At 43.1% G+C, this 14,654-nt stretch overlaps 1 protein-coding gene across 12 annotated transcripts in view; it reads left to right on the forward strand.

The window, feature by feature from the left end:
* Window positions 1-251: 251 nt before the first annotated feature.
* The window catches only part of LOC116980315 (sodium/myo-inositol cotransporter-like), a 36,789-nt gene continuing 22,386 nt past the window's right edge, over window positions 252-14,654 (forward strand). For 9 of the 12 annotated variants that reach the window (XR_004413926.1, XR_004413929.1, XR_004413930.1 and 6 more), the window contains exons 1-2: window positions 252-464; window positions 9,297-9,420. The gene's annotated coding sequence lies outside the window, so the exon portion shown is untranslated. Of the gene's footprint in view, window positions 465-9,296; window positions 9,421-9,750; window positions 9,795-10,016; window positions 10,065-14,654 lie in introns of all 12 variants that reach the window. The other 3 variants (XR_004413928.1, XR_004413927.1, XR_004413933.1) reach the window with 3 other exon arrangements.

A 14,654-nucleotide genomic window follows, 5' to 3' on the forward strand; every position in this document is an offset into this window, starting at 1 on the left:
GGGGGGGGGGGGGTGGAGAGGAGACCCCAGCTTCGCCCGACTTGCCCTCTGACGGACGCGACCGCCCACCAATGGAGAGCGTGGTCCCGCCTCCCCGCTGACCGATTGGCCGCCACATCTCCCGCCCCCCTGATGGACGCTTCCGCCCGCCAATGGAAAGAGAGGCCCCGCCTCCCTCGGCTGCCCATTGGCCGGCCTATGTCCCGCCCCCTCCCCTGGCATGACCGCCCGCGTCTTTCTCCGCCCAGTCAGCTTGTTGATGCGTCTGGGAGGGTTGTGCTCTCGAGCTCGCTCTCTCTCTCTGTGTCAGTGTGTGAGTCTGGTGGTGTTTGTTTTTGGCGCTGCTTCCGTCAACATTTATTTTTCACACCCCCCCTGCCCCCCCATCCACCGAATTGCAAGCAGCTGAGGAAAAAGGAAAAAAAAAGGGGGAAAGAGGGAAGATCCCGCGGCTTTAGTGGCGGGTGAGTAAAAACAAAAACCTCGAGGGGAACGAACGGTTTGGCCATGAGGAGGATGGCGGCGGTGATGGAGAGAGGAGAAGGTGGAGGAGACAGGGGAGGGGAGGGGGGGAGAGGGAGATCTTCAATGCCCCCTCATGTCGGATGGAAAAACAAGATAAACAATTCTCAGATAAAAGATCGTGCTAGATCCTTCTAGACGAGAGCCTGCTCCGCCGACAACAAGTTTATTCCTCCCTCCCTCATATCCCCTCCCCACGCATGTTTATTATTCTCTTCTGCCCCGAATCCGATGGAAATCTTAATTACTATGTCATTTGCACGTTTTTCTTTCACCCCTTTTCATTTGTCCCTCCTCCTCCAAGCTGCCCCCCTTCTCCCTCCTTCCGTCTCCTCGCAGCTTTTCCTACCTTCTCCGTTTTTCTTTTTATCTTTTTCATCACCCCCCCGCCTTTAAGGTACGAGGCGGGATATTTTCGGACTTTTTCTCCCTCAGCCGTGGCTTCGTCCTCGACGATTCCCTTCTCGAACCTTCCAAGATTTTTTCCCCCCGGCCGATTCTCCATTGTTCTCGGTGAGGCGCCATCGGCGCTTGGAGAAGGGGGGGGGGGGGGGTCTTCCCCTCCTCCTCTCACTCCTCTCCCTCTCTCCCCCTTCTCATCATACCTTCCCATTCCTCTCTCCCCCCATCCCTCTCTCCCCCCATCCCTCTCTCCCCCCATCCCTCTCTCCCCTCATCCCCCTCTCCCCCATCCCTCTCTCTCCCCCATCCCTCTCTCCCCTCATCCCCTCTCCCCCATCCCTCCCTCTCCCCCATCACTCCCCCATCCCTCTCTCTCCCCCAACCCTCCCTCTCCCCCAACCATCCCTCTCCCCCATTCCCTCTCTCTCCCCCCCCATTCCCTCTCTCCCCCCCCATTCCACTCTCTCCCCCCATCCCTCCCTCTCCCCATTCCTCTCTCTCCCCATCATCCCTCTCTCCCCCCCATTCCTCTCTCTCCCCCCCATTCCTCTCTCTCTCCCCCATCCCTCTCTCCCCCCATCCCTCTCTCCCCCCATCCCTCCCTCTCCCCCATCCCTCCTCTCCCCATCCCTCTCTCTCTCCCCATCATCCCTCCCCCCCCATCACTCTCTATCCCCCATCCCTCTCTCCCCATCCCTCCCTCTCCCCATCCCTCTCTCTCCCCCATTAATCCCTCTCCCCCATCCCTCCCTCCCCCATGTCCCACTCCCCCCCCCCCCCTCCTCCACCACCATCTTCCTCTCGCCCATTTGGGGCAGGCAATGGACACACTGCCAGAGCGGGCGGCTGGGTTGATCCAGTGGCACTGGGGGGGTCATTGGTCACTAGGTACTGGGGTTGGGGGTCATTGGTCACTAGGTACTGGGGTTTGGTGTCATTGGTCACTAGGTACTGGAGGCTCCAGTGGGCACGGGGATGGGGAACCAGTGAGCACGAGGCACCGAGGGCCGCGCGTCCGTCCAGTTGCACGGAGCACTGGGTGGAGTTCACTGGGCCCGGGGGCATTGGGGGACAGGGTGTGCGTCCCAGTGCCACAAGGGTACCGAGGCAGTGCATACGTCCAGTGAGACGAAGCACTGGGGGCAGCGCTGGCGTCCAGAGGTCTTGTGGCACTGGTAGCAACGCGGGTTCCAGCGGCGCGGGACACTGGCAACAGCGTGGCGTACAGTTGGGATGGGATGTTGGGGGAAGGTGGGGGTGGAATTGCACCGCGAGTGAACGGGATTTCCAGGCACTGGCGGGGGAATCGTAGCACTGGGACAGCGCAGGCGGTGGGGACACCGGAGCCAGCACGGGCTTGCATGCCCGAGTTAGTGAGCGGTTGCAAACACGAACAAGGAAGTCCACCCTGCCATCTGTTGGCCGTCGGCGTGTCACTGCCGCCAAGGAGAGGACCGTTTTTGCAGGACCAGTTACTGACAAGAAACTGCACCAGTGCCCTAATCTGGGAAAATCTGGCAAAAGCGCAGTGTTTACCATCAGTTATATTATCCTCCCGTGTTCTATTAAACTATTTTTGCTCCCGGTGCCTATAGTTGTCATTTCTTCAATGCTTGAAAGCATCGTAATAAATATTACCTTGAATGCAATAAATACAAGTACCAGTTGTAAAATGTTTTCACTAGATTCTGTTGAATCTCGAATGCATCGAAAAGCACGTTATTCTGGTTTTAGAAGAAGTGCACAGTTTTGTTGGAAATGTATCAATGCTGAAATGTCATCTTTATGAGAATCATAATAATGAAACTGAATAAAAATATCGAGTGAGGAGAAGAATTGGTTTGGGCAAACCATCACAATGTATGAGTGAGAATAAACTTTGTTCCCTCTCATACCAATTTGACCCACCTTTTTACTCCAATGTTTTGGAAGGTTGCGTATATCAATCTTTAGAAAAAGCACAGTTAGCGTGGAAGCATAACCAAACCATACATGCTGAAATTTGAAATAAGGCAAAAAAAAAAAGCTAGAAATATTGTGTACGTCAGTATACATGGCAAGAAAAAGAGGAAATCTATCAGTACAATAATCCTTCAGAACTGGAAAAAGAAGGAAAGCATATCATGTTTTAGGCTGCAGAGGGCAAAGGGAGAAGAAGAGAACAAAAGGAATGTGCAAGGGTGTCCCTAAGCTTCCAGTTGACCGTCCTCCCCACACCCACTCCTATAATGTTTGATCTTCAACACATACAATTATAGGTTTGGATTTATTAGTGTCACGTGTAACAAGCTGGTGGAACAGCATCTCATTCTATCTAGCTAGGCACATTGTAGTATTGTGACTTGATACTGACTCCAACTGTTTCATATAACCAACCTTGCCGGCTTGTGTCAAACCACATGTTCTGATGTAAGGCCTTTCATCTGTCACACTAATGGTAATTCCAGCACTAATTTATTGCAGATTTGCAGCATTTGCTATAGTCTGCTTCTCTGCTTTTAAATAAGCCAATTAACCTACAAACCAGTAGTGTAGGGAATAACTAAAATTTCTGGTTTAAAACGGTATGTCTTTGGAGTGTGGGAAGAAACTGGAGCATCCGGAGAAAACCCACGCATTCACAGGGAGAATGAACAAACACCACACAGACAGCACCCGTAGTCAGGATCGAACCAGGATCTCTGGCGCTACCACTGTGCCGCCCAGCTGGCAAGAGCAAATCTGCCTTCTGGACAGTCTTGGTCTCCACTCTATTGTAGACATTCACTTTATTCTTTCCATCCCACCATAATTGTGCCCCTCACAATTAAAAACACTTTGATATGTTTGTTTTCCAGTTTGATGAACTGTTTCTCTCTCCACGATTGCTGCCTGATCTGTTAAGCACCTATAACATCTTTACTTGTATTTGTAGACAGTCAGTAGTTTTGTTAAAGGAAACATTGAAAAGTATAAGCCATTTGTCCCTTGGAGCCTGGTCTTTCATTCAATAAGGTTATGGTCGATCCTACTCCTACTGTCACCATATTTAACCATATAATAACAATTACAGCACGGAAACAGGCCAGCTCGACCCTTCTAGTCCGTGCCGAACACGTATTCTCCCCTAGTCCCATATACCTGCGCTCAGACCATAACCCTCCATTCCTTTCCCGTCCATATAACTATCCAATTTATTTTTAAATGATAAAAACGAACCTGCCTCCACCACCTTCCCTGGAAGCTCATTCCACACTGCCACCACTCTCTGATAAAGAAGTTCCCCCTCATGTTACCCCTAAACTTCTGTCCCTTAATTCTCAAGTCATGTCCCCTTGTTTGAATCTTCCCTACTCTCAGTGGGAAAAGCTTATCCACGTCAACTCTGTCTATCCCTCATCATTTTAAAGACCTCTATCAAGTCCCCCCTTAACCTTCTGCGCTCCAAAGAATAAAGCCCTAACTTGTTCAACCTTTCTCTGTAACTTAGTTGCTGAAACCCAGGCAACATTCTAGTAAATCTCCTCTGTACTCTCTATTTTGTTGACATCCCTCCTATAATTAGGCGACCAAAATTGTACCCCATACTCCAGAATTGGCCTCACCAATGCCTTGTACAATTTTAACATTACATCCCAACTTCTATACTCAATGCTCTGATTTATAAAGGCCAGCACACCAAAAGCTTTCTTTACCACCCTATCTACATGAGATTCCACTTTCAGGGAACTGTGCACAGTTATTCCCAGATCCCTCTGTTCACCTGCATTCTTCAATTCCCTACCATTTACCATGTACGTCCTATTTTGATTTGTCCTGCCAAGATGTAGCACCTCACACTTATCAGCATTAAGCTCCATCTGCCATCTTTCAGTTGGCAGTCCACCTGCATTCTTCAATTCCCTACCATAAGATTTTTCTTTATCTTTTGTTTCTAGAAATCCATTGAACTTTTTTTAATAGATTCATTAACTGGTCTTCATAGTATTTTGAGGTAGATAACTCAACAAATTCACTGCTACCCGTGTGAACAAGTTTCACCCAACTTAAGTCCAATATACCTTGTATACTGATTCCTGCCCCCCCTCCCCCCCCCCAAAGTTCTAATCACTGTATCGCAAAAAGCTATCACATTACAAAGTGTGAGAGAATATTTGCAAAAATATTTATCGGGATGGAAAAATATGGCTTGAATAAACATTGGCTAGCCTAAGTTAGGCTATTTGATTAAAATGTAGAAAGTTATAAGATTGTTGAATACATTTGAGAGGGGAGTATTTTTTTGAGCAGAAAGTTTAGTAGTTTATAGGGACATGGATTGGAAATGAATTGAATGGGAATTGAGGGGGAAAAATTGCACACAGTGAAAGGGATACTAGGAAAGGTATATAGGACACCTCTAGTGTCTATGACCCATAGTGCTACAAAGCAACAGTTGGGAGGTGGAATTATACTGGATAGTGTTTCTTTAGGCTGGCGCAGCATTGTGTGCTATTATTTTCTTCCATTCTGTGTACATATCCTTTGTTTTCTTGACAAAGATTAACAAAGTATTCACTTAACTCAGCAGATATTTTTGTTTTATTTGTTTTGTTTTTAGCCTTGTTCTGATAGAGTGCTAATTTTCCTTTCTTATCTGTTTAAATATTTTGTTTTTGCCTTCTACAAGGATATAGGCTGCCCTCCAGTTTAGGTTAAGAACATCTTGTCTAAAACCTCAAGTGTCTCACTGACATAAAATCTTGATGCCATAATTTCTATACCTTGGTCTGATGTCAGTAGTACTAATTTAAAAAAAATGTAACCCACGCTATAACTCTTAAAACGTCACAGAGAAATCTGCATAGAAAAAGCCCTTTGGTCCACCAAATCCCAGCCAACCATCAAGCACCCATTCACACTAACCTACCTATAGTAATCTCAATTTCTTATTCTCCCCGGACTCTCATCAACTCTCCCCTAAATCTACCATTCATCTACACATGAGGCAATTTTCAGCGATCAATTAACCTACCAACCTGCATGTCTTGGGAACGCAATGGTGCTGCAGATAGTGAAGCTGTCTCAAATGGGTTTGACTTTGACTGCCAGTCTTATCAGTGTAGATCTTCCATGTTCTCCCTTTGGGTGGATTTCCCTTGATGCTCAGGTTCTCTCCCACATCACAAAGATGTGCTGAAGTTAATTAAAAAGTGTACATCAACCTCAAAAGCTGCATTTTTTTTAGATCAGATTGTCATATTGTCATAATTTTAATAATTCAAAGACATAATCTTCTTAAACAGTCGCTTGGAATTGAAGATGACTTGTAACAGAATGGTACAGCACAGAAACAGGCCCTTGTGCCCACTATGTCTGGCCGAACATTATGCCAAGTTAAACTAATCATCTGCCTGCATGTGAGCCATTCCCTGCATATTTTGTCTATCTAACAGCCTTTTAAAGGCCACGCTTGTATTTGCTTCCACTACCATCCCTAGCAATGTATTCCTAGCACCTGTGCAAAAACAACATTTGCTCAGCATGTTTCCTTTAACATTTCATTCTTTCACGTTAAAATTAACATTTCATTCATTTACCATTTCACTCTTTCACCTCTAGTCTCTGCCCATATCTGTATCCTGACAGTTAGCTTCACTATCATTCCTTCCATTTCTGTTGATTCTGAGGTGGCTAAAGAGTGCTATAACAGTATGAGAAAACAGTAGATTTCTTGCACTGTTGCTGCTCGCTAGAGGACAGGCAGGTAGTTTGCTAGATTGTGCTCTTTCAGCTATTTATGCATGATCTCCACGATTCTACCACAATGCTTTGCCAGACTTAATTTCAGTGTAAACTGAATACTACAATTCTATGGTATGTTGCTTTTTTCCCTGAGAGTTCATGAATGACCTTGACGTTGTTTTCTGTCTCCTGAAAATTCCTTCCTGTGACAGAGTTTGAAATGAGGCACATGTTTCGGGTATGTAGATAATGTGGTCACCCACCAAAATTTGGGTGGGTTTGAACATAAACGTAGATGTTGTGGTTGTTGGCCAGGGAGAGGGTACTAACATTGGTTTTCTTCTACTGCTTAAATAATAAAGTATACAAATAAATATTTTTCGTGTGACATCATGAATAAATTTGCCCAATAACCCCTCTGATGTTGTAATCGTGACCAACCTCACAAATTAATTAGAGGGATCTCCCTTCTTTCTGCTACAAGGAAAGTCATTGCAGGATCCTCCTAAACTACCTTCCACCTTCTGTGCCCCCCACACCCCACCCATCCTCAGTGGTCAAAGAGTTGTGATGCAGATTCCTCCCAGCAAAGAGTAACTCAGACACGACCTCTAGAGTGTTCCACATATAAGAAAAATGAAAAGCTGCAGAACTCTTAAGCTTATTCTACTGAAGGGGATTGATGAAAGGCCGTGCGAAATTTCACTATCCGTGAAAGTTAACTACCATTCTATTTCTGCTAGACAATGGCATGCCAGCCATGATCTTATTCTGGGCCAGAGTAGACGACAAACATTCAAGGATTTTTAATTGTTATCACTTCTCAATCTATTTTGCTTCAAAGACAAGTTAGTGTGCAGGGTTTGTTGTAAAAATTACAACCTTTGTATCCACTCCAAAACTGAGATCATTAGAACCTTGGATATTGTATCGATGCCAGCAAAAAACTCCAGTTTGCGTAGTCGGAGGCAAACTCCCAAGTTATCGTTAAAGCTTATGTAGAATTATTATGGATTAGGGGGATCTGTCTCTGTCCATTCCAGATGGAACAGTTTTGTCACTCCTATTCCTTTGCTCTTTTCCTGATCCCCATGCATTGGTATTATTCTCTTGTGTCTATCTGATTTCCCATGGAAATCTTAGCCGATCTTTTTACTAGAACCTAATTTCTTTTATCAATTGTTTTTCTTTCACACCTTTTACTTTAAAATAAAGGTAAATTGGAGTTTGATAACATTAAAAAAAAGTAATTTCCCTTTTACTAAGCCTGTTTTATAGGAATTCTATCATCCATGTCATCTTCATTACTGCTAGAAATCTGTACTGTAATGGTCTTCTCAAATGCCTGTACTTGAACACTGAACTCTGGCTGGAATTACTTTTCACTTCAAAATGAAGCATTATTGCTATTTTGATGAGTAAATATTTATTTTCAAAAGCCAACCAGTTGGCAATTGCAGTTGGCAATTATCAAATATTATCAACTATTAGATTATGCATCAAATCAAGATAGTTTCCATTGTATGCATTGAAATTCTACTACTAGTAGTTCAGGTTGAATTTGATTTGATAAACCTATCACTTCACTTCAAGATATTGCAAATCTGAATAATGGTGTTAATCGCATAATTTCTCTTTTACAAAGCCTGTTTTATAGGAATTCTGTCATCTCGTGCACTCTTAATAATCTGTCATGACTCAACCTCTTTTGTTCAATTGCTTTTTATTAAAATATATGTAAGGATGCAAAGCCTTTTGTGACACAAATCAAAGTGATTATTATACCCTAAGCATGGTTACATGTGACTGGTATCATCTAATTCTAAAATTACACGTGATAGATGAGCATTCATCTGACCAATGTACACACATTTACTGATCAATACTTCATCAATGAGATTGAAAGTACCTGATCATCATGAGCCACTGTTTGGTTAAGTTTAGAGATACAGAAACAGGCCCTTCAGCCCACCGAGTCCGCCCGACCAGCGATCCCCACACGTTAACACTATCCTCCACACACTAGGGACAATTTACACATACACCAAGCCAATTAACATTGGCTGATCCGACATCAGTATCCAGTTATATTGATTGAATCAATACTTAACCACATCCACCCAAAGATCATTAGTACTCAAAAGGCCTATTTCTGGTCCATATTTTCTCTGGTGATCACCTAACCAACATAAATATTGGAAGGGTAAAAAAATTTGGTGGAAAACGAGTGCAGAATTCTCAAAGTGCTTAGAACATATGAACTCGTGCATGTTCTGCTGTAATGTAATTGCTATGTGTTACCAGAAATGGTAAAATACAAACTGCGATCACACCTTATACAAGCTATTTTTATTTTTCTGTTTGTTTGTCACTGATGCTGTATTTTGAAAAAATGTAAAGACCAGTTTTTAGTTTACAGTGTTTGTTCATTTATAGACTAGACAGAAGGTAAGTCTGTTGTTGTGCAAGTCTTGTAGGAAATCAAGTAGCCATTGTATAATTTTGTGTTTGCAAAATAGTTAATTTTTGATTGAAAATAAACCAGGTTCAAGTTCAGTTACAGTAAATAGTCAGCTCGGCTTCAAATTGCTACAGTATCAACATTGATTCAAAGAGTGATTATTTCAAAACTCTCTAATCAAAAGTATGTGCTACATGCTGTACTTTAGGTTGTGTGCCTGACTGACTGAAACTGACTGCATTCTTTGCAAAAAAAAGTTGATCCTGAGACTGACCCATTTTCCGTAGCTGAACTGCAGTGCTCACTTTTCAAAACTGCTGATAACTAAGATGGTGAGTGTTTTATGAACAGAGGTACTGCTTTCCATTTGTGAAATGTATTCTGGAGAAATTTATAGGCTAAACAATGGAAGATTTTCATGAAGTGAATTATATATTTGTCAAGGTAATGCTGTTCCATTGGTAAGTGACTTACGAAGTTCTTTCACTAACAGTTTTCTAACAAAATGTTCTTCAGTATGCTTAATTGTTGTATCTCCAAATGAATTGGATAAAATGGTGCAAGTTCTGTTGTATTGATAGTTTTTTTTTGTTTCTATGCAAATCAAATTTAAAATATTTAAAAGTTGTGAAATTTGACATTGCTAGAATCTGTCCTTTCAGTAGGAAACAAAAGTTGACCTGTGCTTTCTCGAGCTGCTTGGCTGGTAAGTGATGCATGGAAAAGTTATAGACAAGTTGCTCCATATAGCGATTCTTTTTTCCGTTTTGTGTAATGTTTACAAAAGTAAGTTTAGGCACAGCAGCATCCAAGACTGTTTGCAAATGTTTTCACTGCTATTTCATCAGATGGTGTGCGATATTTTTTAAGTCAAGGAGATATGGGTATTTGTAAGTGAAGGTACTTAACACTCTTTTTGCAATTGCAGAGTCTAGTCTAAATTGGAATCTTTGGAATTTGGTATCATCGAAGAAATGTGGGTAGAAACGTCCAAATTATTTTTGTCAAATGCTTTTTCTCCTTAACATAGATTCTTACATCTACCATGGAAGCCAATGCCATGTTATCAATAAAGCAATCGAATGGCAGTTTTGTGCTTGGGGAAAACATGAACATGAACCTATAATATCTTTCTAGGTGGAAGAGCACACAGAGACTAGTTTCAAATCTCAGTCCTATAGTGGAAGTAAAATTATTTGTAATTGGCATTCTTTGTGCTCCTGTGGGGGGGAAAAACCCTTTTGTGTTTCTATGCCAACCACAATATTTTTTTTTCCTATTGTTTTTTTTTAACCCTTCAAAAAATCAGTAATTTGAGCAAAATTATTTCCCCCAGCTCTTTGTTAAACAAAGACATGAGTGTCCCCTCAATATTCTTATCTGGAGCATCGTGCATTATTCATAAATTTTGCAACATAGAAACAGGGCATTTTGCCCTTTTCAGATAGTTCTTTGAAGGACATCCTTTTCATTACGGCTGCCTGACTCTTCTCCTGTAACGAGTTTTCTACTTTAAGTGTACATCCAAATCTTCCTTGACAGATACTGTTGTATCGTCTTTCACTGTCCTTTCATGCAGTGGAATCCGTCATAACTTTATATCTTTCTTGCTCTTGCTAGTTACGTTAAATATAAAACCTTAATGTACTTGCCCATCTGTCAGTAGCGATGATTTATATTTATTATTACAGGTGCACAACCTTTTATCCGAAAGCCTTGGGACCAGACACTTTTCGTAATTCAGAATTTGTCGGTCTTCGGAATGGAAATTTTTTAGCGTAGATTTTAATGGCTGGCTCAGTGGTAGAGTGCTCGGCTCATATCCGCAAGGTCGCGAGTTTGCGCCTTGATCCTGGCAGTTACTCGATCGCGAATTTGAGTCTTCAATGTCGTTTTTTCTTGCAGAATAAATGTTTGTATGAAATGCAGTGTAGGAGAGGTGTACTGACTGTGTGGGCAGAACTTTGGAAGTGATTGCCCACCAGTCTAAGAAGCCGCTGTGTCTCCCTGTCCCTGGGATAGCAGGGGGCGATCAAACAGCACAATACCCCCTCCCCCTCCAACTCCAGAGGAATCTGCTCCCCGATGGGCCGCTACCAAAGATCATAGAGGAGCTCCTCTATGATCTTTGGCCGCTACAGCGACAAGTGGCAGTTTGCCCACAGCCCGAGCTGCGCCCCCTCATCCACCACCCCAAGAACAAGACGTACCTTGCACACCATCAGCTTCTGCCCTACGTGTTCCTCTGGAGTTGGAGCGGGGCTGGGCTGGAGTTGCTGCTGGCTGTGGGTCTCTGGGATCTCCGTGCTTGCAGTGGGCCTGGGTCGGTGGGCGGCGTTGGGAGCTGTGGACCTACGGACCTACCTCCGTGGAGCTAGCCAGCTTCGGAGCATGGAGAGCTGCGGGGGCAAGCTGCTGCGACCCGACGCCGGTGGATGGTGACACCGGGAGCTCGCGGGTCCCCGGTGGGAGACTGCTTTGCGGGGCACCGGCAGCGGCGACTTCTCCCGCCCGAATTACGGGGTTGAGAGTGACCTGGAGGGGGGCCTTACAACGCCCGGCGCGGCTGTAAATTGCCGCGGACTTGCTAGCGCCCGCCAGGGGCTCCAACATCAAGACCGGGGCAGGGCCCTACATTGCCCGGCGTGGCTTTGAGTGGCCGCTCCCCGATGGGCCCCTACGACGCCCCGAGCTGCGCCCCGTCATCCGCAACCCAGGTTCCTCTGTAGTTGGAGTGGGTATCTGGGATCTCCGTGCTTGCGGTGGGCCTGGGGGTCGGTGTCCAATTGGTCCTGACGTCTCCGGTGACTGGCACGGTCCTGCTGCAATCGCCGCCGTGAAGACAGTGCAAAGCCCCCGCGCCGGTGCAATGGGCGGGGAGCTGGAGAGGGGAGGGAAGGGGTCACACACATGGCCGGGAAGCAGAGGGGCGTAGGTGGGGTGAAACTGAAGGGAGCGACAATCTGCACTGTGTATCGTGAGTCTACCGTGGGAACTTTTTAACTCAGCGGGCAGGCAGCAGCATATTGTCAATTATTAACCCTCCCGCGCAATATACCCTCACCTTCTCTTTTATGAATGGGGATTTAGTTCCCCTTTCTTCGAGGTTGACAATATGCTGCTGCCTGCCCGCTGAGTTAAAAAGTTCCCACGGTAGACTCACGATACACAGTGCAGATTTTGGATCTTGGGCAGTGCCCGCTGTCACCTCTGCGGGCCGCCCTCGGTGAACGTTTTCAAGGACCTTTCTTCAAGGACCGAAAAAATGGCCGCTATTCGGAGGTTTTCGTTATTTGGATCTTCGGATAAAAGGTTGTGCACCTGTACCATCAAAGTCCTTCAATTCTTTGAATGCAATGGCCAAGAAAGCACCAATCTCTTCCTCCTCAGAAGGCTAAGGAATTTTGGCATGTCTCCAAAGACTTGCCAATTTCTACAGTTCCATTAAACCATAGCTTGATATGGCTACTCTGTATACGAGCACAAGAAATTATGCACACTGTCTAGTCCATTGAGCAAGCCAGCCTCTTCCAAAAAAAAGCCCCCAAAATTTATTCCATCTATACTTTATGCTGTCTCAGGAAAGCATTCACCAAAATCAAAGACCATTCATACCCTGGTCATTCTCTCTTCCATTTGGCAGAAGATACATAAGCTTGAAAACACGTACCATTCGGTTTAAGAACATCTTCCCTGCTGTTTTTAGATTCTTGAACAGATCTCTCATGCTCTCATTCCTGTCTTTCACCACGTTGCAGAACTTGCAGTTTAAAATAAAATTGCACTTCTCTGTAACTTGGACACTATTTTCTACATAATGTTTATTATGTCTTTTGCATTACATAATATGCACATGTATGGAATGATTGACTGGATAGCAAAACAAAATTGTATCTCAGTACATGTGTCAATAATATACCAATACCAATTAATTTAAAACTTTATTCAATTTGCCTTTAATATTATATTCCAAGGGTGAGAATCATCACATTCTCCAGTCATTTTAAATTGGATTTCTCAAAAATAATAAACTTGATTAACTATACTTATGTATTCATGCTACTATACCAACAATCCAGAGACCTTGACTGATGAATCAAAGTTAAGAGTTCAAATTGTATGATAACAGTTGTGGAATATACATTCAGTTTTTTTTGTGGACAATATAAATGTTTCTATATCGATTATGTTTTTAAGAACTGCATCCGAGGATGTTACACTGAGAGGAAAATAAAGGCATTTCTTATTAAAGACATAATTAATCCATGAATAGATAGGACATAACTTGGAAGTAACAGTAGATTTGTTATAATATGGGAAAACAAATCTAAAAGCATTTTTAATTTATCTAGACTGAGGTTAAGATCAGGATTTTTAATTCGCTGGTTGAATCACATTTGCAGTGCCAGTAACATTTTGTCAAAATAGTTGAATTAATAAGTAAATTCAACACCTAAAAACGGATAATTGGAATAATAATTGATTTAAAAATTAGATATTTGGAAATTATTGGGATATCGGGATGCTGAACTAAATTCATGTGTAGATGAACTTTGGCTTTTATTTATGTACATCAGTATCAAGCAATTCTAAATGGGGCCCTTGATAAAGTCTAAAAGATAAATTGCCATTGAACCCACAATTTGAGTTCAATTAGAAAAAAAGTACCGCAGTTGCTGTGCTACTGAAAAAACCTCATCTGCAAATTCTTGTATTTTTTATGTTGATACCTTCTTTCATTAGATACATTTTCAGTTGTCACGTTTGGCTGTTTGGACTATGGTCATCTCATCTACTGTTTGTTAGTGCAGCTAAGCATTTTGCTAGGCACTGCTTTGAAGTGTGAACCATAAGCTTTTAACCAAATATAATAAGTGGTCTTAATGGTTCTGTAACTGTATTTGGTGTTGCCTGCATTTGACGTGATAACTACGTAATCACACTACACAGGAAACCTAAAACTTTTATATAAGTAACGAATTGCATTAAAGCAAATCAATTTTGTGGCTCTAGAATTATAATAAACAATAAATTAATATTTTTTTAGTGAAACAAATGAACACTTTTAATTCCACACCCTAATCATTAGCAGTTTCAATTGATTGGTAATATAATAACATCTACACATGTATAATATTGTGCCAAACATGTGAATGTGTGTCTATTTGTACCTTTTTAACCCGTGGTATATACAGTTCCTTCCAAAATATTTGGGACAAAGACCAGTCATTTACTTATTTGCCTCTGTACTCCACAATTTGACATTTGTAATAGAAAAAATCACATGTGGTTAAAGTGCACATTGTCAGATTTCAATAAAGGCCATTTTTTACATTTTGGTTTCACCATGTAGAAATTACAGCAGTGTTTATACATAGTCCCCCCCCCCCCATTTCAGGGCGCCATAATGTTTGTGACACAGCAATGTCATGTAAATGAAAGTAGTTATGTTTAGTATTTTGTTGCATATCCCTTGCATGCAATGACTGTTTGAAGTCTGCGATTCATGGACATCACCAGTTGCTGGGTGTCTACTCTGGTGACGCTCTGCCAGGCCTGTATTGCA

This window comes from Amblyraja radiata, chromosome 14 (assembly GCF_010909765.2).
Source record: "Amblyraja radiata isolate CabotCenter1 chromosome 14, sAmbRad1.1.pri, whole genome shotgun sequence".
NCBI lineage: Eukaryota > Metazoa > Chordata > Chondrichthyes > Rajiformes > Rajidae > Amblyraja > Amblyraja radiata.